General features: G+C 36.2%; 1 long non-coding RNA gene across 1 annotated transcript; it reads left to right on the forward strand.

The window, feature by feature from the left end:
* Positions 1-502: 502 nt before the first annotated feature.
* LOC112614808 lies at positions 503-24,135 on the forward strand. The gene is made up of 3 exons (XR_003117145.1): positions 503-629; positions 21,222-21,329; positions 22,335-24,135. It is a non-coding gene; the product is annotated as an uncharacterized LOC112614808 (long non-coding RNA).
* Positions 24,136-25,677: the final 1,542 nt, after the last annotated feature.

Genomic DNA, 25,677 nt, shown 5'->3' on the forward strand with positions numbered 1-25,677 from the left:
CACCCAGGCTGGAGCGCGGTGGCGCGATCTCGGCTCACTGCAAGCTCCGCCTCCCAGGTTCACGCCATTCTCCCGCCTCAGCCTCCGAGTAGCTGGGACTACAGGCGCCCGCCACCTCGCCCGGCTAGTTTTTTGTATTTTTAGTAGAGACAGGGTTTCACCATGTTAGCCAGGATGGTCTCGATCTCCTGACCTCGTGATCCACCCGCCTCGGCCTCCCAAAGTGCTGGGATTACAGGCTTGAGCCACCGCGCCCGGCCGACTCTTTAACTTTCACAGTACTTTATCACTTTTATAACTTGAAGTAAGTTTCAGACTTGTTTATTTTTCACATTCTATTTATTTGAAACCGACAAAAAGCAAGAAAACATATGGGAAATTCACCAATGGCAGCTGGTTTCTTAAAAGCCAGCAAAGGAAATAATGTCTCCTAGGAAGACAGCTGTTACAATATTACATGTCATAATTACATATAGCATGTCACTTTTGTTGTATTCTACAGGCTAGAACAAAGTCACGAGTCTGACCTAAACTCAAAGGGAGAAGAGTATGCTAGAGCCAAAGCATGAGATGGAAACCATGGGGCCATCTTTGAGTCTGTCTGCCGCAGAAAGATGAACACAAATCCTGTGAGTCTCTAGATTATGTTTTTTCTATATGCTCAAAGATTTAAGGATACAATGATATCTAAACCAAAATAATAGTGTATTATAAACATACCTTTCTTGTTTTAACCTGTCTTACATGTTTGCTTTTCAATATCTCAGAAGTTGTGTTTGTAGACTTCAAATAAATAATTATCCAGATATACTTGACTCAGAAAATACAACATTATTTTCCAAAGCAGTGAAAATTGTGCTTTGCGGCTCTGGAGATACTACTTTGAGCAAAAAAAAAAAAAAAAAAAAAAAGCTTAGAAAAAAATGTGCCTAAGTATCAGGGTGTCTTGTAATTCAATTGAAATTCTTAAAGCTTCTTTCTATTCTAATATTCTTTGTGTAATCCCTGATGAGTATTCTGTGTATATGGTGACACAAACAGGCTTAAATTTGGGACAATTTTAATACTGACTGGTAAGAAATTTATAGAAGAGATGAAAGAGCTGTTCTTACTGTTGCTTGTTCATCTTTTCTACTAAGTCTTATTGTGCAGAATGGTAAGAAAATAACTCCTAATACACATCACATAAGCAATGCATATAGACTACATGTATTGTCATTCATAAAATTTGTCTCTAACAACAACTATGTCAAAGCTATGAATGTTGCATCCCATTTAGTCTTCTGTAATGCTTTTCATTCCTTAATTCACTATTGGCCGTGTTCTTGCCTATCTAAGACCAATTACAAAAGAGAGTTTACTTTCATTTTTTTCTCCCGTTGCCATAGTTTCATATCAGTTAGGTAGAGCAGCAACTCCCAAGTGTTCCTATAATTATTTAGCGCAGAATTCTAAGTATCTGAAAATGCAAAATCCTGCAATACTGTCCAATTGTTTGTTTAATCACACATATATGAAAGAATTAAAAAACCTGCAATGGTATGGCTAGCATGAGTACTCCAAAATAAATTAGGCATGACTGTTGCCATCAAGGGGCATGCAATCTATTTTGAAAAATATATCTATGAAACAATGCCTCATGTTCTAAGTGCTGTGAGACTAACAATAACAGAAGAGCAATGGTAAAACTACTAACAACTTTAGTATCAGGAACGGTATATCCTTTTTACATGAATCATCTAGTTTAAAATTAGTCCCATTTCTGTGAGGATGAGTTCATTTTATTTTTTTTATTGTGAGTATTAAAAATTAACACAATTTTAGTGTCTTAAAACAGTATAAATGTATTATGTTACAGTTCTGTAGATCCAGGTCTAGCACCGGTTTTAGTGGGCTAAAATTGAGGTGTGGCCAGGGCTGTGTTTCTCTCTGGAGGCCCTAGGAGACAATGTCTTTCTTTGCTCATTTAGATTTTTGGCAGAATTCGGTTATATGTGGTTGTAGGACTGAGGTCTTCATTTCCTTGCTTCTAGGAGCTACCCACATTCTATGACTCATGGTCTCTCTCTCCATCTTTAAAGCCACCCAGAGTTGGTCAGGTCCTTGTGTTGCATCTGACATATTCATCTACCTTGTTCTTCTACTTTTAGAAACCCATGTGATTAGGTTGGACCTACTTTAGTAGTCAAAGATAATCTTCTAATCTCAGGAAGATTTACTCTTGTCTACACAGTTACTTTTGTGGTATAAGGCAATATATTCACAGAAAATTAGGGTGTGGACATCTTTGGTGCCCGCTATCTACCAACACAGCAATCGTTGTAGCCGTTTAAAAGATGAGAAAAGTCATTTCCAAAGCTACAAAGGACATTATTTAGACCCAGGGTGTATAATCTGTTTCAAGGCAATAATTAGAATCCATGAGTAGAGTAGAGACACAGAGGTGGGGCTCTATGTGGTTGGGGTTGCTTATATTCTTCAAAGTTTAGTGATCACCATTTTTTGTTTTTGCAGTAAAAGTCCTAGAAATGGACTGAAGGATATTTTATCCTCAACTAAGGGCACAGGTTTATACATGGGTGGATAAACACTAGTCAAATTTCTCTGTTTATATGTTCCCCAAAATCTGTTCTATGGTCCATGCTATCATATTAATATATGTGTGCAATGACCTTTTCACATATTCAGACTCATCCATACCTTACTATCACGTTTAAGTATAATAGCAGGTATTTAATCTAATTTCTGTATACGAATGTCCTGAACAAACTGGTCTTTCAGTGTTTTTTCCTGTTATCTGTTGACTTGTGCCTTAGATGCTTTTCCTTTTTCCTGCCTTTGCCCTTCCATTTACACCAGCTGAGTTATATGCTTGTCAAGAATTGGTTCTGTTCCCTTCAAAACTGCTTATGCTACCTGTAGTGGTTACGTGTTTTAATTAAATACCAAAAATATGATTAAATGAGTTTAAAGTAGAGGAAGTTTGTGGTTCAATTTAAAATGAAATTAGAAGCTTCCAAGAGACTCTAAAGAGTAGATTTAAAATCTCACCAAATTAGGTGTTTACACTATAACTGTAGGAGACCAGAAAAATATTTGGACGAATTTAGCCCTCAGAATGACCCCAAAAATGGCTAATTTTTCACACGGTTTGAAATGATGTGGAACTGGGACTCTAAAAAGATGCGTTATGCATTATTTGGATCTTGAGAAAATTACGGAGAGACAGTATTGGATCACAGTCACAGAAAGACCTTATAGATTTTTCCAAACACTGTTGGGGATAAATATATACATTTATGAGTTTGAAGTTAAAATATTAAGTTGATATCATTATGGTTCAGGTTTTAGTTAATTTTTAATTGACATATATAATTTACATACTATAAAATCACCCTTTAAAGTATACAGTTTATTTTTAATATATTTATAAAGCTGTCAACTACTATTAGAAGAGCTACTCCTTGCTCCCCTCCTCCAGCTACTGGCAACCACTAAATCTACTTTCTGTCTCAATGGGATTTTATATTCTGGGCATTTCATATAAATTGAATCACACAATATGTAGCCTTTTGTGGTTGGCTTCTTTCACTTAGCATGTTTTCAAGGTTTGTGCACGTTCTTGCATGAATCAGTAGTGCATTCCTTTTTATGGCTGAATAATATTTAATTTATGGATATAACAAATTTTGTTTATTCATCAGTTGATAGACGTGGAATTTTTCACTTTTTGGCAATTATGGACAATGCTGTGAGGAATATTCATGTACGAGCTTTTGCATGGACAAATATTTTCAGTTCTCTTGGGGGCATACCTAGGAGTAAAATAGCTGAGTGATACGGCAATTCTATATTTAACTTTCTAAAGCAATATCTGCTTTCCAGAGGAGAATTGCACCATTTTACATTTTCACAAGCTACATATGAGGGATCTGATTTCTCTACATCCTTGCCAACACTTTTTATTTTCTGCCTTTTAAAATTATAGCCATTTAGGAGAACATCTAGTGGTATGTCATTGAGGTTTTAACTTGCATTTCACTGATGACTCTTGATTTTGAAGATTTTTAAGCATTAGTCACATATATGTCTTCCTTGAAGAAATGTCTACAAAATCCTTTGCTTCTCCTTGTTTTTGTACCATTTTGGATGTTCTTTTGTACTTTTAATTGACAAATATAGCATATATATTTATTGTGTACCATATGATGTTTTGAAATACATTTACGTTGTAGAATGGCTTAAAATGTTCTTAAATGGAATGAGTTGCATTGGGAAAAAATGAGTTGTCAGTTAACAAATTAAGCACATGCTGGATGAGCATCTATATGGCCTTTACATGTATATATAGCGAGTGATTCGTGATTGTCCAACAATGTGTATGTAAATTGCATGAGCTATGAGATGATGACACTCATGTCTTTGCTACAGTTTCTCTTGTCAAACCCTGATTCATTGAAGATATAAATCTCCTTGTAAAAGTCCTTTGCCCATTTTTAATTATCTCATTTTGTGTGTTATCTTTTCAGTGTTTTGATAATATCCTTTAAAATACAAAAGTTTTGAAGTTTGTAAAGTTTAATTTGTCTGTTTTTCTTTGGTTGCTTGTGCAAATGTAGGTAAACCATTGCTTAATCCAAGGTCACAAAAATATACAGTTATGTTTTTAAGCAGTTTACAGTTTTTATTCTTATATTTAGGATTTGGGTTTTTGATTCACTTGAGTTAATTTTTATAGATGATGGTACAGCACAAGCAAGCCTCAGCTTTTGGGTTCAGTCCAGAAGGGTTCTTGGCTTTGCACAGGAAAGAATTCAAGGGTGAGCCAGTGCTGTTAGCCATCTCTTAGAACTGTAGGTACTGTTCTTTGTAGAACAGGCCTAACTCATAGGCAGGGGGCCCAGAGTCACCAACTTATGGGCTCTTTTACAAACTGTATTTGTACTCCCTTACATTCGCTTTCAATTACATGGATGGGTGAGTCAATTCAAATTGAGGGGGGAAGTTTATTTATAACTTTCTAGGAAAGGGGTGGTAACTTCTGGGTAGTTGCCTTGGCACTTGTAAACTGTCATGGCGTTGGTGGGAGTATCCCAGTCCAATGAGCAATGAGGGCAACTAGGGATCGCTTTCATCGCCCTCTGCTGGTTCCTGCTAATTTCTTCACTTTATCCTGTTTGGGCCAGATCTTGTTTTGGTCAGCAGGGTTGTGACCAGAAAACAAGTCGTGGCAGTCTGTTACCACAATATAACGTAGAGTTCCAAAATCTTTTTCTTTTTTTTTCCATGTTGATATCCAATTATCCCAGCCCATTTATAAAACAGATTACTTTTCTCTAGTTGAAGTTTTGACATCTTTGTTGAAAATTAACTGATCATGAATGTATGTCTTTATTTCAGAATTCTCAATTCTGTTCCATAAATCTGTATGTCTGTCCTCATGCTGGTACAAAACAGTCTCGATTACTGTAGCCGTGTAGTAAGTTTTGAAATTGGAAAGTGTGAGTCCTCTGACCTTGTTCTTCATTTTCAGTACTATTGTGACTATTCAGGGTGCCTTGCATTTCCATTTAAATTTTAAATCGCCTTATTTTGCATAAAGGCAACTGAGATTTTCACAGTGATTCCATTGAATCTGTAGATCATTTTTGAAAATATTTCCGTCTTTAAAAGATTGTCTTCCAGTCTATAAATGTGAGGTGTCTTTACATTTATTTATATTTTTGTAAATTTCTTTCAAAAATTTTTGCAGTTTTGAGTATGCTCATCTTACACTTTTTGGTTATATTTATTCCTAGGTGTGCCATTCATGTTGTGCTAGTGAAAATGAAATTGATTTCTTAAATTCATGTCCAGATTGTTTATTGCTAGTCTGTAGAAATATAACTGATTTTTTATATCTTGATTTTGTATCCTTCAAACATTAGAAACTGAGTTTCTAATAACTCAGTTATGGCCTCTAATTTTTTTATAGATTCCTTAGGATTTTCTCTGTGCAAGATCATATCATCTGCAAATAGAGGAAGTTTCATTCTTTCTTTCCAATGTGATTACCTTGTTTCTTTTTCTTGCCTAAGTGCCATAACTGGATCCTGTAGTACCGTGTTGAATATAAGGGATGAAAACTGACATTCTTGTCTTGTTCCTGATATTGGGAAGAAAACTTTCAGTCACTAATCACTAAGAATGAAGATAGCATTGAGCTTTTCATAGATGTCCTTGGTCAGGCTCCTTCCTATTGCCAATAGGTTTTCCTTTTTAATTGTGGAAGGGTTTGAATTTTGTCATATGTTTATTTTCTGTCTACTGGGATGGTCACGTGTTTTTCATCCTATGGTATTTGTTGATTTTTATATGATATGCCAACTATGCATTCCTCAAGAGAAATCCCACTCATCCATTGTGTATAATGCTTCACATGTTACACGTGTACTAGTATTTTGATGAGAATTTTTGCACCAGTGTCCATGAGGGAAATTGGTGCTGTGGGGTGTGTGTGTGTGTGTGTGTGTGTGTGTTGGGGGGTGTCTTTGATTTTGTTTTCAGAATAATACTGGCCTCATAGAATGAGTTGTGAAGTGTCTCTCCTCTCTTTCCTCTTCTGTTTTTTTGGAGGAGTCTGTAGAAGATTGTTGTTGATTCTTCTTCAAACATTTGGTAGAATTCACCAGGGAAGCCATCTGGTCCTGTACTTTTTCTTATAGGAAGTTTTTCACTATTCAGTCTTTTTTCTTCTTATAGGTCTATTCCAATTTTCTAATTTTTTTCCTGTTTCTTTTTTTGAGTCTGTTGTTTCTGTCATTCTGAGGATTTGACCATTTCATTTAGGTTATCTTAATTTGTTGGTGTATGATTGTTTATAGCATTCCTTTATAATACTTTTAATTTCTAAGGTAAGTAAAATATAAGTAAAAATACCTCCTCTTTTATTTCTGATTTTAGTAACTTGCATCTTCTGTCTTTGTTTCTTTATCAGTCTTACAGGTTGTCAATTTGGTTTGATCTCTTCAAAGAACCTACTTTTGGTTTGGTTATTTGATCTTTTCAAAAAACCTGCTTTTGGTTTTGGTTACTTTCCCTACTCTTTTTCATTTATTACCACTGTAATCTTTATTTTTTCCTTCTGTTTGCTTTGGCTTTAGTTTCCTCTTCTTACTCTAGTTACTTAAGAAGGTGCAAAGATAGGTTATTAGTCTGAAAACGTCTTATTTTTTTAAGAGAAGGTTAGAGCTATAAATTTGCCTTTAAGTACTGTTTTAGGTGCATTTCATGTATTTTAATATGTTGTGTTTTCCTTCACTTATTTCCAAGTCTTTTCAAATTTACCTGGGATTTCTTCTTGACCTATTGGTTATTTAATAGTGTATTATTGATGTTCACATTTTTGTGAGTTTTCCATATTTCATTGTTACTGATTTCTAATATAATTGCATTATGGCCAGAAAACATACTTTGTATGATTTGAATATTTTTAAGTTTATTGGGCTTTGTTTTAAGGACTACCATAGAGCTTAATCTGTAGTCTGTTCTGTTGGGTGGAGTATTTTATAGATGTTAGTTCTAGTTCATTTATAGTGCTGTTCAAATGTTGAATTTCCTTCTTGAATTTCTTTCCAGTTTTTTATTTATTGTTTAAAGGGGGATTGATTTTTGCAGCTGCTAAGGTTGACGTGCCTCTCCTTCAAATCTGCAATTTTTCTTTATGAATATTGAGCTCTATTGTTGGATTGTAATATATTTTAAATTGTTATATTTTCTAGATGAATTAACCTCTTATTATAAAATCACCTTTGTATCTAACAACAATATTTTGCCTTATAGTCTATATTGTCTGATATTAGTATAGCCACACCAGTTCTCTTACTATTGTTTACATAGTATATCTCTTTCCATCCTTTTAATTTTAACCTGTTTGTGTCTTTGAATACAAAGTGTACCTTTGTAGATAGGTTATAGTTGACTTGTGTTTAGTTGACTTGTGTATACTTGTGTTTAGTTGACTTGTGTTTTAGTTGACTTGTGTATAGTTGTGTTTAGTTGACTTGTGTATAGTTGACCATTCTTCCAATCTCTACTTTTAATTCGAGTGCTTAGTCCATTATTATGTAATGCATTTCCTGATAAGATAGGACTCACATCCACCATATTTGTGTTTATTTTATGTACTTCTTATGCATTTTTGAATTCTATTAAATTACTGTCTTTTGTTAGGTACTTCTAGCATATCATTTAATTCATTTGTCATTTCTTTTAATATGATTTTGAGTTTTTTTTAGTGATTGGTCTGAGGATCATAATTAACATTTAACTTATAAAAATCTAGTGGAGATAATATCAACCTAATTTCAATAGTATACAAGGACTTTGCTCTCATAAAGCTCATTCCCTACTCTTTCAGTGTACCATTTTGTCACACAAATTGTATCTTTATATATTGTATGTCCATCAACATAGACTTATAAATACTGTTTTATACAGTTGAGGAAAAAATTAGTTAATAACAAAAAATACATTTATATTCCGTTTTCTGTTTACCTGTAAAGTTACTTTTCCCATGCTTTTCTTTCTTTGAATTCAAGTTATTGTCTAGCCTCCTTTTATTTCAGCATGAAAGAATCTCCGTTTAATTTCTTGTAGAGAACTTCTGCTAGTGATTTTTATGGTTTTCTTCTTGCCCATTTAAAATAAATGATATATTTTTTCATTGACAGGCTTTCCTCCCACTTCTTTTTTTTTGAGACGGAGTCTCGCTCTGTCACCCGGGCTGGAGTGCAGTGGCCGGATCTCAGCTCACTGCAAGCTCCGCCTCCCGGGTTTACGCCATTCTCCTGCCTCAGCCTCCCGAGTAGCTGGGACTACAGGCGCCCGCCAACTCACCCGGCTAGTTTTTTGTATTTTTTAGTAGAGACGGGGTTTCACTGTGTTAGCCAGGATGGTCTCGATCTCCTGACCTCGTGATCCACCCGTCTCGGCCTCCCAAAGTGCTGGGATTACAGGCTTGAGCCACCACGCCCGGCCAGCCTCCCACTTCTTTATATTACCTTGCCACTCATCTGTTTCATCAACCCTGGACATTTGTCTTGTAAGGTTTTCCATAGTATAGACTTTACTTGTTATGTGCTAATGGTGTGGTTTAACGTGTTCTTTGTCCACGCTATTTCTTTAAATACTTGGTGCTGGATCTCAGGCTACAGCAGGCTTATGTTCCTTCCATTCCATTGGAAAGACTGTAGGTGGTATTGTATTTTTTTTTTTTTTTCCTTTTTTGAGATGGAGTATTGCTCATCGCCCAGGCTGGAGTGCAGTGGCGCGATCTCAGCTCACTGCAAGCTCTGCTTCCCGGGTTCACGCCATTCTCCTGTGTCAGCCTCCCAAGTAGATGAGACTACAGGTACCTGCCACCACACCCGGCTAATTTTTTGTATTTTTAGCAGAGACGGGGTTTCACCATGTTAGGCAGGATGGTCTCGATCTCCTGACCTCATGATCCGCCCGCCTCGGCCTCCCAAAGTGCTGGGATTACAGGCGTGAGCCACCGCGCCCGGCCGGTATTGTATTCTTTAATCAGGAGGTACGGGATGTCTAGTTGCCTCACTCTTTGTTATATTAGCAGCAAAATGCTCAATGATTAGATTCATTAATTAGTTATTTTTGAAAAATTAGAGCATTTAAGTTCTGTCAGTTCTGTCAGCTTTTTAAATTTTTTTTAATTTTTTTTTTATTATACTTTAAGTTCTAGGGTACATATGCACAATGTGCAGTTTTGTTACATATGTATACTTGTGCCATGTTGGTGTGCTGCACCCATCAACTCATCAGCACCCATCATCTCGTCATTTACATCAGGTATAATTCCCATGCCATCACTTCCCCCTACAATCCCCATAATAGGCCCCGGTGTGTGATGTTCCCCTTCCCGAATCCAAGTGATCTCATTGTTCAGTTCCCACCTATGAGTGAGAACATGCGGTGTTTGGTTTTCTGTTCTTGCGATAGTTTGCTGAGAATGATGGTTTCCGGCTGCATCCATGTTCCTATAAAGAACACACACTCATCCTTTTTTATGGCTGCTTAGTGTTCCATGGTGTATATGTGCCACATTTTCTTAATCCAGTGTGTCACTGATGGACATTTGGGTTGATTCCAAGTCTTTGCTATTGTGAATAGTGCCGCAGTAAACATATGTGTGCATGTGTCTTTATAGCAGCATGATTTATAATCCTTTGGGTATATACCCCGTAATGGGATGGCTGGGTCAAATGGTATTTCTAGTTCTAGATCCTTGAGGAATCGCCATAGTGTTTTCCACAATGGTTGAACTAGTTTACAATTCCACCAACAGTGTAAAAGTGTTCCTATATCTCCACATCCTCTCCAGCACAAGAACTCAAACAAATTTACAAGAAAAAAACGAACAATCCCATCAAAAAGTGGGCAAAGGATATGAACAGAAATTTCTCAAAAGAAGACATTCATACAGCCAACAGACACATGAAAAAATGCTCGCCATCACTGGCCATCAGAGAAATGCAAATCAAAACTACAAATGAGATACCATCTCACACCAGTTAGAAGAGTTTTTTTTCTTTTTAATTTGCTGTGATGTTTTATAAGGAGACATTTCTTATGGGCTACTCTTTTGTTAATTACCTAGTGGTACTTCCTATAGACAAGGCAGGATAAATGCTTGATACTTTCCCTTTATTTACCGTTTTTAATGATATGATTCAGTTTCCTCTTGTCCTCCAAAGAATATTCTTTTTCTTAAATTTGTTTGCTTGATACTATGTTGTTGTTGTTATTTTTTGGTACTCTTTTGGAAACCAGAAATATTGGACAGAATGAGAGTCCATGCCTTTGAAACCCCCCAACCTATTTTCAGATTAAGCCATGTTTTGAAGCGATTTAGGAAAAATCACATAAAAATGGGATCTTCCCTTTGATTGTATAAAAACTTTGACCCTCCTGTACACATCTCCGGAATTCAGAAGTACTGAACAATTCCAGTAATCAACAGCATTTGTAAGCACTAGAAAGGAATGAGGTCATAGAACTTAGAATAGAGATAGGACAGACAAGAAGCCAAAAAATTCATTTATAAATACACAAATATCCAAATATTATAGATGTTCTGAATACATCAAATATAGTGCAATGAGTAAATCTAATAAAGAACAACTTATTGAAACAGAATGGTGATTTGAAAAAATCAATTTTTAAATTGGGTCTGGAAGAATGAGTGGAAGTCAGCCCAAGCAAAGACAAGGGAAAAAACTTTCAGGCCCCAAGGGCAGCACATGTGGAGGGAGTTGAGGCATGAAATAACTTGGTGTAATTTAGGCAAAGACAGGAGGCTTCCCCTGAGAATGTCACTTAACTTGACCTGGGAACTGCCAGGTACAACTTGAGATGCGATAATAACATTGTTTCTTCCCAGTTTACAAATTAATTTTTTTCTAAACATGAAATTACTACTAATCAATGGGAGTAAAGAAAATGACTGATGTTAACCTTTTGTTGTTTGTTTGTTTGTTTTCAGAGACAGGGTCTCACTCTGTTGCCTAGGCTGGTTTTAAACTCCTGGACTCAAGCAATCCTCCCATCTCAACCTCCCAAAATGTTGGGATTACAGGTATGAGCCTGTATCTGTTTCAACTGCATCTATTTCTATGTAATTTTGTGTATGATATGAGATAAGAAACAAAGTTGTTCTATTTTTCATTTGGACATCTAATTGTTTTCGTTGGATTTGTTGAAAAGAAAACCTTTTCCCTATTGAATTATCTTGGCAACTCTGTTGAAAATCGATTATTATACCCATGGACATATTTCTAGACAGTTTCTTTTCTTTCTTCCTTTGTTTATTTATTTATTTGAGACGGGGTCTCGCACTGTCGCCCAGTCTGGAGCGCAGTGGTGCAGTCTCAGCTCACTGCAACCTTGCCCAGGAAACAAATTCTTACTGTTTTGTCAAGCTGCCCTACCTAGTATTAGATTTACAACAAGTTTCCAAATCTCCAAGTACAAAAACATTTGTTTGACTACCAGAGAGTCAAAGTTTTCCTCAGATTCTTTGAAATCAGAGGAAATCAGTTTCTGAAATATTTCCAGTAACTGATAAGTGTGGACAAGTTCATGCACTGAAGGCAAGGTCTCTTTCACTCCTGCAGTTTCTAGGGTGGAAGAAAGAATGGTTTACTCCATTCAGTGTCTCAGATACAGTGTCCACTACCCTTTCTATTGCAGTTTTTAAACCAAATCAATTGATTAATTTACATAAAATAAAATTCATCGATTTTAAATATACTGTTAGATGAATTTTGACAAATACATACACCCTTGAAGTCATTATCATGATCAAAATGTTGAACATGTCTGTCACCCCCAAATGTTCCATTATGCCTTTTAAAAGTCACCACCCTGGACTCCAGGCAAGCACTGATCTTGCTGTTACTACAGGTTAGTTTATCTTATTCTAGATTTTTATATAGATAGAACTATAAGCTATCGACTTTTAGTGTAGGTTTTCTTTTTTCCAGCAGAATGTTTTTGAGATTGGTTCATGTTCTCATGTATCCGTAGTCCATTCTTTATTGCTAAGTAAAAATATGTTCTATTGTTTTGATATACTAGTATTTATTGATTCGCCATTTGGTCAACTTTTGGAGTATTTCTGATTTTGGTCTATTATACATAAAGGTGCTGTAGACAATTATGTGGAAATCCTTGTGTGGACATAAGTTTTCATTTTTTCCTGGGTAGATTTCTAGAGGTAAAACTGATGAGGCATTTATACATATAGTAAACATATGTATAAGAAACTGCCAGTCTGGTTTTCAGAGTAGTTCTCCAATTTTGCATCCCCATAAAACATGTAGAAGATTTCCATTTGCTCTGCGTGCTTCTGAACACTAGAAATTGCCAGACTTCTGAGTTTCAGGTATCTTAAAGAAATCTCATTATGCTAACATGCATTTTCTTGATGATTACAGATATTGATCATATTCATGTGTATTGGTCATTTATAAATCTTCTTTTGTAAATTATTTGATCAAACAAGTTGCACATTTTAAAGTTAGGTAGTTTGCTTTGTTATTGAGTTACAGTCGTCAGGATTATTAATCTATTCTTGATGTGCCCAATTATGTAATGCATCATCTATTCTTGATATGAAATCTAATGATATATAAATCTACTTTATAATGTAATTTATAATCTATTCTTGATATACGCAATTATGTAATTTTTACTGTCTTATTGAAGTTTAGACTTACACAATTTTGATAAAATCTAATTTTTTATTTTGTAATTCATTTACTTATTTATGCTTTTCAAATATCAGATTTTTAAAATGATTTCTGTTCTATTTAGAAATCATTGCATTCATGAATGTTGTGAGGATATTATATAATCTTTTCTAGAAGTTATATTTATAATTTACCTTTCAGTGTTTCAACTGCATCTATTTTTATGTAATTTTGTGTATGATATGAGATAAGAAACAAAGTTCTTCTATTTTTCATTTGGACATCTAATTGTTTTCATTGGATTTGTTGAAAAGAAAACCTTTTCCCTATTGAATTATCTTGGAAACTCTGTTGAAAATCGGTTATTATACCCATGGGCATATTTCTAGACACTTTCTTTTCTTTCTTCCTTTGTTTATTTATTTGAGACGGGGTCTCGCTCTGTCGCCCAGTCTGGAGTGCAGCGGTGCAGTGTTGGCTCACTGCAACCTCCCCATCACAGGTTCCAACGATTCTCCTGCCTCAGCCTTCCGAGTAGCTGGGACTATAGGTGCATGCCATCGCACCCAGCTATTTTATGTATTTTTTGTAAAGGTAGGGTTTCGCCGTGTTGGCCTGGCTATTCTCGAACTCCTGACCTCGGGTTATCCACCCTCTTCAGCCTCCCAAAGTGCTGGGATTACAGATGTGAGCCACCATGCCCGGCCTAGACACTCTATTTTCTTTCATTGATCTATTTTTACCCTTTTTTTTTTACACCAGTGCTATACCATTTTGATTAATGTAGCTATAAATATACATTTGAAATCAGATAGTGTAAGTCCCTCCACTTTGTTCTTATTGTACATAGTGTTTTTGCGTCTTCTGGGTCTTTTGAATGGCCATATAAATTTTAGAATTAGCTCATCCATTTCTATTAAAAAGTCTGTAGGATCTTTGCATGGGATTGCCTTGAATGTTTGGTTTAAAGAGAACTGAGATTGGTTTAAAGAGAACTGAGGTCTTCACAATAGTTAGCCTGCTGATTCTCAAGAACATTGTATCTCTCCATTTACTTTCATCTTTTTTCATTTCTCTATGCAGTGTGCTTTTTCCGTTTATCATAAGACAGTTCTTATATCAATTTTAAATGTTCCTATTATTTTAAGTTTTTGGATACTACAATAAACCATTCTTTTTAAATTTGAATTTACAATTCTTATAAGAATATATGTATTTCATTGTGTTACACTGTTAGCTTCCCATATTAGTTCTAGCAGCAGCTTTTAAAATAGCTTCCTTACCATTTTCTCTATACACAATCATGTCTTCTGTCTTCATTTCTGTCTTACTTTCTAATGATTAAACCCATAACCTATTTTGCCTTGAAGTTTTTATTGGAACTTAAAAGTTCTTTCAGAAAAGGCAATTTGAAGACAGGCAACCATCTGTAGATAGTTAGTTTCTTTCCATTCTCTGTGTTCTTTTTCTTCTTCTTGCCTTATTGTACTGGTTACACTTCCAGTGCAATGTTGAATACAGGTTATAAAAGAGAAATTCTTGCCTTGTTAGTGATCTTAAGGAAAATCCAGAGTCTTTCATTGCTGGGAATGCTGTTATCTGTAAATTCTTCACAGGTGCCCTTTAAAATTCTGAAAAGATTCTTCATTTCTATGTATATGAGGGATTGGTCTGTACTCTATTAAAATATTGTATTTTTTGGCTTGTTTTGGTATAATGCTGGCATTATAAAATGTGTTGATAAGTAGAACAGAAAATACACAACAGAAATTATTGTTAAGTAGAACAGTTAGTGTTTAGTTTATACAAAATTTCAATGTGGAACGTTTCTAGATGGGGGAAGAAAAAGCACAAAGTTTAATAGTACAGTCAGATTTCTTCACATAGAGAAACTAAGATTCAATACAGACATAGACATATAAGTATATACAAATATATTTAATTAAATATACACATTTAATTAAACCAGGAATTGTAAATGATGCTGAAAGTATCAATGTAGTTATTATAGGGTGAATTAATCTGAAAAATCTTTCTAAACAGAATTCTCAGGATGAGCTTTGGAATACATAAGCTTTGTAATAATTCTCCTAATTGTAATGTTCCCAACACCCTTTCCTGAATCTGAAAGAAGAAAATTTCTTACTTGTACTCAGGTTTGTTTTTAGTCAGTGGTTTATTATGTGGGCAGTCTCATATTCTATTATCTGTTTTACTTTCTCATGATGAGACCCAAAACCTCTTTGCTATGAGAATCTTATTACAAATTTTAAATCCCTTGAAAACAGCCAATCCCCAAAAATCCAGTTGCTTCTCTTTTCTGTAATTCCTTGAGTTTTTTTGTTGTTATCTTGAAAAATATTTAGGGATACTCCAGAAGATTTTATACATTATCTCATAGTCAAAGGATGGACCATTATAGATATTACTATTGATATGGGAAAGGTTCCCTTGTCCCTCTGGCAGGACATGTGATGGGGGTGTGGCTTTCTTCTTCAGTGCCCGGCTACTCAAACCCCTAGGGGAGCACACAGACGGGCAGACTGTGGGGCTCCAAACCCACAGCAATGTATAGGGGAGATTGTTTATAGCTTCTGAAGCAGTGGGCACATGTTACAGGGTGCTTTCTTAGTTTGCATCTATAGACAGGTTGTGTTAACCAGCTCAATTAGACCCCATTTCTTATCACAAGGACAAAGGGATTTCTGTATCTTGGGGTTTCTTGCCTTGATGTACCAGAAGAATCAGATCCGTGGGCTTGAAGTATGAGTGCAAGGTTTTACTGAGTAGAAGTAGCTTTTAGCAGATGGGGGAGCCAGAAAGGAGATGGTTTTCCCCTAAATTCGGACTGCTGAGCAATCCTCCGACTTCCCCAGCCAGCCAATTGTGTCTTCTTTCTCCCACGTGTTCCTCACAACGTCCAGAAATTTCTGCCCTTTAGGGTCTAGGATTTTTATAGGCCCAAGGTGGAGGGTGTGGCAGGCCAGGGTGGTCTTGGGAAATGCAACATTTGGCGGGGAAATGCCTGCCCTCACCTAAGTCCCTGCGGGTGGAGCCCTAGCTAGGGACCCACCCATCTCTACCCAGCACTTCCCTTCCCCACCTTCCATATCATTTAAAGGGACCACACTCTCCTTCCTGGCGCTCCTGTATCACTAAGTTAATTCAAAAATAATCCAATAAAGTTTTACTTTTATGTCAGTTATCTTAAAACTTTACTTCATATTGCCACAGGCCAATTTCTTGAGTCCGTGTGTGTGTGTGTGTCTGTGTGTGTGTGTGTGTGTGTGCATCAAACAGAAAATCTGGTCTCATCTGTAAAGCTTGACCCAATGACACTTTTGAAATAGGTAATATTTGACAGCTCTTTTCTTCAAAATACAGCCTCACTTGATTGCACTGTATCTTGGGTTTTAGCTTTTCTTTAGTCAATCTCTTCCTTCAACTACGAAACTCCATATTGATGGTTTTCACCTCAAATGGATTCATTGATTTGGTTAAGAAGTTCTGAATTTCGCCATGTGTATAACTGAAATGGATGTCTCTTCAAGACAAAGGGATGTGTATTTTACTGATTCTTTCAGTTGATTAAGTGACTTTATGTTTATTACATTATTATATGCAAATGATCATTGTAAAAGGAAGCACAAAGTGTAAAAATTGAGTCTTTTCTTATATTCACCCTGATCCCACTAGTCAGATGTAACAGTAACAACTTGATTTGAGTCCTTCCAGATATATAGTGCTAGAAAAATAGATGATAGATACGTAAATAGAATAAATGGAAAGTTGTATGAGATAATTTATTAAATTGTTTTACTCCTGTCTCCCACCATGGAATTTTAATACCACAGATACCTATTTATCTATGTGTGTATTGATGCATATCTATTGTTTTATACATAAAAAGAGTAAGTTTTTTTTTTCCCCCAAGAACCATTTTTTTCTTCCTTGAGTAAGATATTGCCCCTACAGAGAACATATGATTTAGATTATTGTGTTATTAAAGCTCTAGTTTGTAAAAGAAGAGATGTAAGAGTTTCACAGTTCGGAATATGACTTCATATGAAAGCAATTTATGAAAAGGAATCCAAAATAGAAGTTTTTGATAACAATAATGAATATCATATAATAAAAAGACCACCTTTGATGTTTATTAATTTGGATGTCATGATTATTTGCTTAAATTAGCCAGTTCTTGTCTAACATGTTCTGTTTCATAGAATAGTTACGATATGAACATTGTAAGATCCTTGTATGATTTAACTAAATGATCCAGGTGGCTTTCGAGACGGAGAACACTTTTTTCAAAATAACTTTTGACTTTTCTTTTTTGTCAGCGTGCAGAAAAGTCTGAGACTAAAAGAGCCAACCTGACACTACTATCCTTAGAAAAGCCTGCATACAAGGTTGGCTGTCATCTGGGAATGTAGGTGATCAAGAGTTCTCTCCACTGACATAAACTTCCTTTAAATAATAAGGATGACTCATTGTGACTAGACTATGCAAATGATGTGGTGTGTGTTAAACATCTACTTTCCTTCTGGGAGTCTGGAATTTTGGTATATGATAAGCAGTGGGTGCCTGCAAGACCAGCCTCAAATAAAAACCCTGGGCACTGAGTCTCTAAAAAGACTCCCAGTAGACAGTATTTCACACGTGTTGTCACAACTCACTGCTGGAGGAATTATGCACACCTGTGTGACTCTATTGGAAAAAGACTCTTGGAATCATACGCCTGATTCTTACCAACTTCTCCACATAATCCTTTTTTTCCTTGTGGATTATGCTTTGTATCCTTTCCGTGTAATAAACCTTGGCCATGAGTCTTGTGAATTCTTCTAATGGTCATTGAACTGGGCGCTGGTCTTGAAGACCCTTGACACAGTTAACCTATTTGGGATTCCTACTAGAGTGTCGATATGAGTTGACTTGTGTTTCCCCAAGAAGAAGTGTTTAAGTCCTAGCCCCCAGTATCTGTGACTGTGACCTTATTTGGAAATCGGGTCTTTTCAGATGTGATCGACTTAAGATAGGGTCATACTGAATTAAAGTGGTTCTTCATCTAATGTGACTGGAATCCTTATAAGATCAGAAGAGAGAGAGACAGACACAGAGGGAAGAAGGCCATATGAAGATGGAAGCAAAAGTTGGAGATATACTGCCATAAATCAAGAAGCACCTGGGGCATGTAGAAGCTGGAAGAGGAAAGAGAGAATCCCCTGAGCCCTAGAGGCTGCAGAGGGAGCATGACCCTTTGAAAACCTTGATATGGGACTTCTAGTCTCCAGAATAGTGACAGAATAAATTATATTCTGTATATTTTATATCATTATATATTAATTACATATATAATGTGTAATATATAGTCTACAATATAATTATATAATAAGGGATTACATTCAGCCTCTTTAATATATATAATTATATATAATATATAGCAATATACTATATACTATATATAATTACATAATATACTATATATAATTATATAATATATAGTATAATAGAATATATAATATAATATATATTATATAGTCATAATATATAAATATATCATATAGCATTATAGTATATATTTATATAACGTATGACATCATATAATACATTACATATTATATTATACATATAATGACATATATAATACATTACATATTATATTATACAGTATATATTATACATAGTATATATTATATGCTGTATAATTACATATTATATGCATATGCATACTGTCTTTGAAATCCCGTATGCATTTTATGCATATGACAGTTCTCATTTGGACTTGCCACACTTCAAATGCTCAACAGTCATATGTAGCTTGCAGCTACCTTATTGGACTGCACACTTCTACTGACATCTTGTCAGTAGCACCAATGTATGTTAAATACATCTGATTTTATTATTATTAAAACATCCCCTGAGTAAAGGCAGATGCTGTTTCCCAGAGTTGCTGGCAAGCTTGATGTTTGATGAGTCTAGTAATGCACAGTATCTGTTCTCAGGTTGCTTCATCAGCTATAGCCTGTCTCCTGAAAGATAGCTCCCTCTAATGTCTCTACTTAGTGAGTCGATTTCAGGATGATGTAAATGCCCTTTCAGCCTTTTTCCTTCTCCCACTAAGGATTTAGCATATGCAGGACAGGTAACTGCTGAATTTCCGAAACAGCCTCATGAAATCCAGTCAGTACATTTAGCAACTATTTTGTATGGCCAGGGGATAATTTAAAGGCTTAGACAATTCAGCAGCTACAGCAGGGAGATCCTTGGACTGTGGATCAGGATGGGCTGGAAAGGGTAGGGAGGGTTACTATTGGCTCCAAATGCAAGGGAGAGATCTATTCATAAATGCTGTGAACTTTGGAACCCCCAGCCAAAGTGTACTCTTGAGCACCATTTTCATTTAACAGTGTGCTCCATTGAGGTGTTTCCTCAATTTGAGTGTTTCTCAGACACCACCCAAGTCATGATGGGTGTTTCTGGTTTCAGGATTGCTGGGTCTCTTGATGTAGGACCAATTTCTGCCAGTGCCTAACAACAAGCTCACAATTATGTTTCTAAAGGGCTGAATTGAGCAGCTGCATCAGACCGCTTTCAAGTCCAAAATCTCTGCCGTCTCCACTGAGCAGCAATATTGATTTCTGCCAAAAGCTCTAGTCTGTGTGTGTTCCAGTTGTTGACACTTCTACAATCATTTGTGCATTCGGGTCATAAGGCTCAAGAGACACTGCCTGATTGACAGCCCTTTATAAATCTTTTATTTGCTTGTTTCTGTCAGGGCACAATTCAATCTCAGATTTCTTTCTAGTGACTTTGTGGAAAGGACTAACAATATCCCAGAGTGGGAGATGTGATTATGCCATAACTCAAACAGATTCTCCAGTCTCTGGACTGTTTAGTAACAAGGTCAAGACAGATTCTAAATTATTTCTTATGATAGGAGGAAAGCCTCTTCTGATCTGGCTCATGTTCTTTTCTAAATTTTTAGGACTGGGGCAGGTCTTGAATTGTACAGGGGTTTATCTGCCATGCTTTATTGACAGATGGGTGACACAGTCTCTAAAGTATACTTCGCTTTTTCCTCTGAGGAGGCAATTAAGATATCATTGATGTTATCAACTCACTCCTACTGGTTATCAAGATCAAGCGCAGCTACCCTAGATTGTGATAGTGTACTGGTTAACTTCAATGTCTTTTTGCAAGCCCTGTTAATATGTGGAGGCAGTGTTCTTGACTGACTTCTGAAATAGATGTAGAAAAGAAAGCATGAGCTAAGATCTATACTGAATGGTCTCCTTTGATCCATTTCCGCTTGGTGTACTTGTATTGGTTTTGCTTTCTGTTTTTTTGAGTTATGTCTACAGCATATCCAAGGCTATATTGTATCTACCTAGACGAACTCCCAGTGGCCCACTATCAGTATGTGTAGCTAACTGCTTTACCTTTTTGGTGTGTAAGGGCTATTAAAAGAGAATCAATGGATTTACTGATTTTTTAAAGGTTGAGTAGTATTCTGTTGTGTATACATACTATGTATTCTTTATTCATCTATTGATGGATACTTGGGTTGATTCCATGTCTTGGCTATGGTGAATTATACTGCAATTAACATGGGAGTGCAGCTATCTCTTTGCCATATTCACTTTACTTCCTTTGGGAATATACCAAAAAGTGGGATTGCTGAAACTACCATATGGTAGTTCTAATTAGAGTTTTTTGAGGAACCTCTACATTGTTTTCTGTAGTGGCTATACTTACATTTAAACATACATTAAAATTCCACATTGTATACCATAAATAATAATAATTTTCATTTATGAATTAAGGAAAATAATTAATGGAGATCAATATCCCTATATCTATCATTAATGCTAATTAAGGCATTAATGTTCTCTTTTACTCCTGGAACTCTGTATTATTTAATGTTTTCTAGAGGAGGTCTTAGGCAACTGCAAAGATTCTCGTTTATCATTTCAGGTGACACGAGGTGGAGGGTGACTATGGAACATGGAACACATTCAGTGTAATAATGTATGGGCAGAGTCCTACATTCTCACATGACACCCATTCCTGTTACATACTTAGGTGATGAAGGTGAAATGAGAGAATACTTTCTCCAGTCGTATTTTCCAAATTAGAGTTTAACTATTATGTTGTTCTTGTCTACCACAGCATCTCAGCATTCTCCAAGTTTCACCTTTAGGCCTCTTAGACTGTCCTCCCAGCCCCTATGTGGATTTCGGTAGACTGATTGCCAAGAATTAATAATTCCACATATTTTAGTTATTGCCCTCAAGCCATTCCATCCACATCACTTTCTAGTTTTTTGGATTCCCTCACTGAGGGGTGGTGGGCAGATCCCAAACCCTTATTTAATTTACATAAAAAAGAAATATGGCTTTAACTGAGGGATTACATTCAGCGTGTATAAGTATTTTCCATTCCAAATCATAATCCTTATGATTGGATTTGTACTTATCCATGCTAAGTTATATGCAGTGACTCTGAGGGGGTTTCTTAAGGTATGCATGTCATAGCCAACAATGAAGTTGGATTTTTACCACTCAAGCCTCAAGATTAGGCCGCCAAAACCCTACTGAAAATCCTCTCAATTCCCCCTTTTTCATCCCGTTTTTCAGCAGCAGTGGAACAGTTCCAGCAGAGTAGGTCAAGCATCACTACTTTCTTCTTTCTTCTTTATAATTTCCCTCTTTAGTCTCACCTTTCTTTTGGGAAGCGTGTACATTCCTGCTACCAATTAATCCCATACATAATAACTGAGGTTACTGTCTCTTGAGTACTTCTTGACCACTAGCTAAAAATATGATACATAAAAAGTACAAATTTAGGGATCCCCCTAATCATAGCATCTATCATGGTTTGGGTCAGTGGTATCAAATGAGTATCCATTGTCTTGATTGTATTTATGATTTCAGGGATGCATACATATGCCAAAACTTAAAGTATATGCAATTTGTTGTATGTCAATTATATCTCAATTAAAGCTGTCAACAACTATAGATGTATTACCCCAATTGCCATTTAACCAATCTAAAGTTGCCTCCACCTTTATCATTTCTACTGTTTCAGAACCACCAAGCTTGTGCATAATTATCAATGGATAAGAGACAGAAGAAGCAATATACATAACATCTGGGAGGCTCCTAATCCACAGATACGGCTTCCTAAGCTTCCTTTTCATGCCAGACATATTTTGGTGTTGGAGTATGTCAAGCACATGGGACACATTAGCCGTGAAGGCTGCTGAGTTCTGGAGTTCCACTAGACACATGGCTTTGCTCTGATTATATGTATAACTTACATGCTTCAGCCCAGCTTCCCATGATTTGCAGGATAATTTAATATAAGCAGTCTAAATGGACCAGAACGTAATGCTGAAATCATTTCTAGATCAGTAGTCAGGATATAGCCAACCCTTTCAGGACCCTCATTTGTCTTCTATGTTAGTGTATTCCATGAGTCGATATTTGCAAAGAATTCTGGTCAGTGTCAAAACTTCTTCAGAGATCCCTGAGGAGGGAGGAATAAATTACAGCCCCATGGTTACTCTTTCATATAATATCTAAAAGGCCATTATGTGAAAAGATTGTCTCTGAAATCTAATTCTTGCCTCAGCCAGGTCAATTTAGGAAAACTGCACTGGCAGCAGCCAGCTCTGTAATGCTGCCCAAGCAGATAAAAGCTTGTAGATTTGAGTAAGGCCCAGACCGCGCTTACTGCCTCTATGGAAACAGATGTTTTCCTGTGTGAAAACAGCCACTTGCCTATGGACAAAGCTTTTTATAAGCTGGTCGTGGACACAGATGTCTTCAGTTTTTTTTCCCTATAATGATACTGCAGTGGACAGCTTCTGAGATGGCCCCTAGCAATCCTGCCTCGACATCCAGGCCTTTATCCCTTCCCTGTGAATGGGTGCTGGCTGAGTAGTTTGTTTCAAACCAGCAGAATATGGCAAAAGTGGTGAGTTGTCACTCCCATGATTACGTTACATGATATAGTCGAGTGGATGTATTCCTTTGCTGGCTTTGATGAGGCAAGTTGTTTTATCAAGAAGGTCCACATGGCAAGGAACTGAGGGCAACCTCCGACCAACAGCCAGCTAGAAAATGAACCCTCAACCCAACAGCTCATGGGAACTGGATCCTGCCAGTGATCATATAAGTGGACTTGGCAGTTGATCCTTTCCCAGTCAAAACTTCAGACAAGAACACAGCCCTGGCTGACAACTTAATTACAGCCTCATGAGAAATTCTAAAGGAGAGAGCCCAGGTAACACTCATACAAACTGTCTCATAGGCCGGAAACAGTGGTTAACACCTGTAATCCTAGCACTTTGGGAGGCCAAGGCAGAAGGATTGCTTAAGACCAGGACGTGGCGGGGAAGGAGTGGCTTTGGGTATAAGTGCAATTTAGGCTGAATCCTGGAGGAAACTTAAAATTTCCTTTGGAAGATTTGAGGTTTATAATTAAAAGAGATTCCATAGGCTTGGCAATTAAAAAATACCAGATGTTGCATTGTGAGCAGGAGGGTATCAATTCAGCACCTCTACCCCCCAGAAAGAAAAGAAATTCAGGGAGGGAGCAAAGAAACATTCCTAAAATGAATTAGAGCTGGAGGCCATTGTCCTAAGTGAATTAATGCAAGAACAGAAAACCAAATACTGCATGCTCTCATTTATAAGTGGGAGCTTAACACTGAGCACATGTGGACATAAACATGGGAATTACAGATACTATGGAATGCTAGAGTCAGGAGGGAGAAAGGGAGCATGGGTTGAAAAACTACCAGTTGGGTGCTGTGCCCACTACCTGGGTGCAATACGCCCATGTAAAAAAAACTGCCTATATATGCCCTGTATCTAAAATAAAATAAAATAAATAAAAAGTTGAAATTAAAAAAATACGTATATATACACACACATATGTGTATATATACATATAAGTATATACGTATATATGTATATGTATATATACATAGATATATACACATACGCACACACGTCCAAGAGACAAAGATAATTGGGAAAAATATAACTATGTTTTGGCATACTTTATGGTTCTATATTTTATGTTTTATCAGTTTTTTAAGGAATCACACAATAGCAATCTCTGGAAAAACAAATCCCTTAGAAGCAAAAGAATACTATTTAAATTACTATTCTCATTGCGAAGTATAGAGATAGTGAGACATTCAGATCATTATATTCATCTTCTAACGTTAGATTATTTTTGTATTTAAACTTTGAAGTTCACTGAGCTTTTACGTTTTAAAGATATTAAAATATGAAATTACTTATGTTTTAGTTTGAATAATTTTCTTTAATTAACTATATACTTCTCTGGAATATTTTGAAGGCTATCTAGTTAGCAGGAAAAAGCTAATTTTCTGTACGTTTTACTGCTTCCCATATGCTGGTGGAAATTACCAAAACAATTCAAAATGTGTTCAGGATATATGTAAACTTACCTCGGTAATTTTGAGGATTTCTGCTATATTTAACAGAGATTGGATCATTTTGAACTGAGATTGTAAGGATAACCCAGCAAATCTCCCTTTTTTGGTGAAACCATGTCAAGTCATTCGGTTGGGTATCATTGGAGACTGTTCTCTAAGATATTTAATGAAAAAAATGGAAATCAATAGCTTGGAGGTTGGGGCAAACTGAACCAAATAACAAACATTTCATTTGGAATCCTGTTTGTCATTAAATATCAAAAAAAATTGAAACGGGAATGTCCCAGGAACATAGTAGATGCTCAACAAATTGATTAAATGTGTATGTGTGTGTGTGTGAGAAAAACTAAGGGTTTGCCTACTAGTCTTCCATGGGCAGGAAGAAGGCTTTGTACATGACCTGTGGCTTTTTCAGGGTTTTCCCCTGACAAATACTGCAATTCTGCTTATGCCTAGTTGGTAGAATCTACTTACAAATGTTTAAATAGAACACCTGCACTCCCATAATTACCAGTGGATTTAATTCATTGAAACTTACCAGATTCTAGTGGTGTGAAAAAGTACATTACCTTTGAAATGATTTGATCTGTCTGTTTTTCTGGTTGCCTTAAATTCTATCCATTTATTAATCCAGAGGAGGAGTGAGTCATGAACCCATCATTCTGATACAACCATGGGATACCCTTTTCTCCAGAACACAATTTTCCATCATTATCACTAAAATTTTGAGAGGCGTATTACCATACAGCACGATAAACACTGTGTGACTTAGTGTAAGGTATTGTTGAGAAAGTTAAATGCTTTACCTGAGATGTTTTTAATGATGCCCATGGGAGTGAAGGTTTTCTGAGCAGATGTAACTATAATTTTGTTGCCTCTGAGCATCTTCTTAGCATCGTTAAGACACTGCCAAGCCGGAGGGAGGGTGTGCTGCCTTCACTGCACAGACTGAAGGAG

Source organism: Theropithecus gelada, chromosome 20 (assembly GCF_003255815.1).
Source record: "Theropithecus gelada isolate Dixy chromosome 20, Tgel_1.0, whole genome shotgun sequence".
NCBI classification, from domain to species: Eukaryota; Metazoa; Chordata; class Mammalia; order Primates; family Cercopithecidae; genus Theropithecus; species Theropithecus gelada.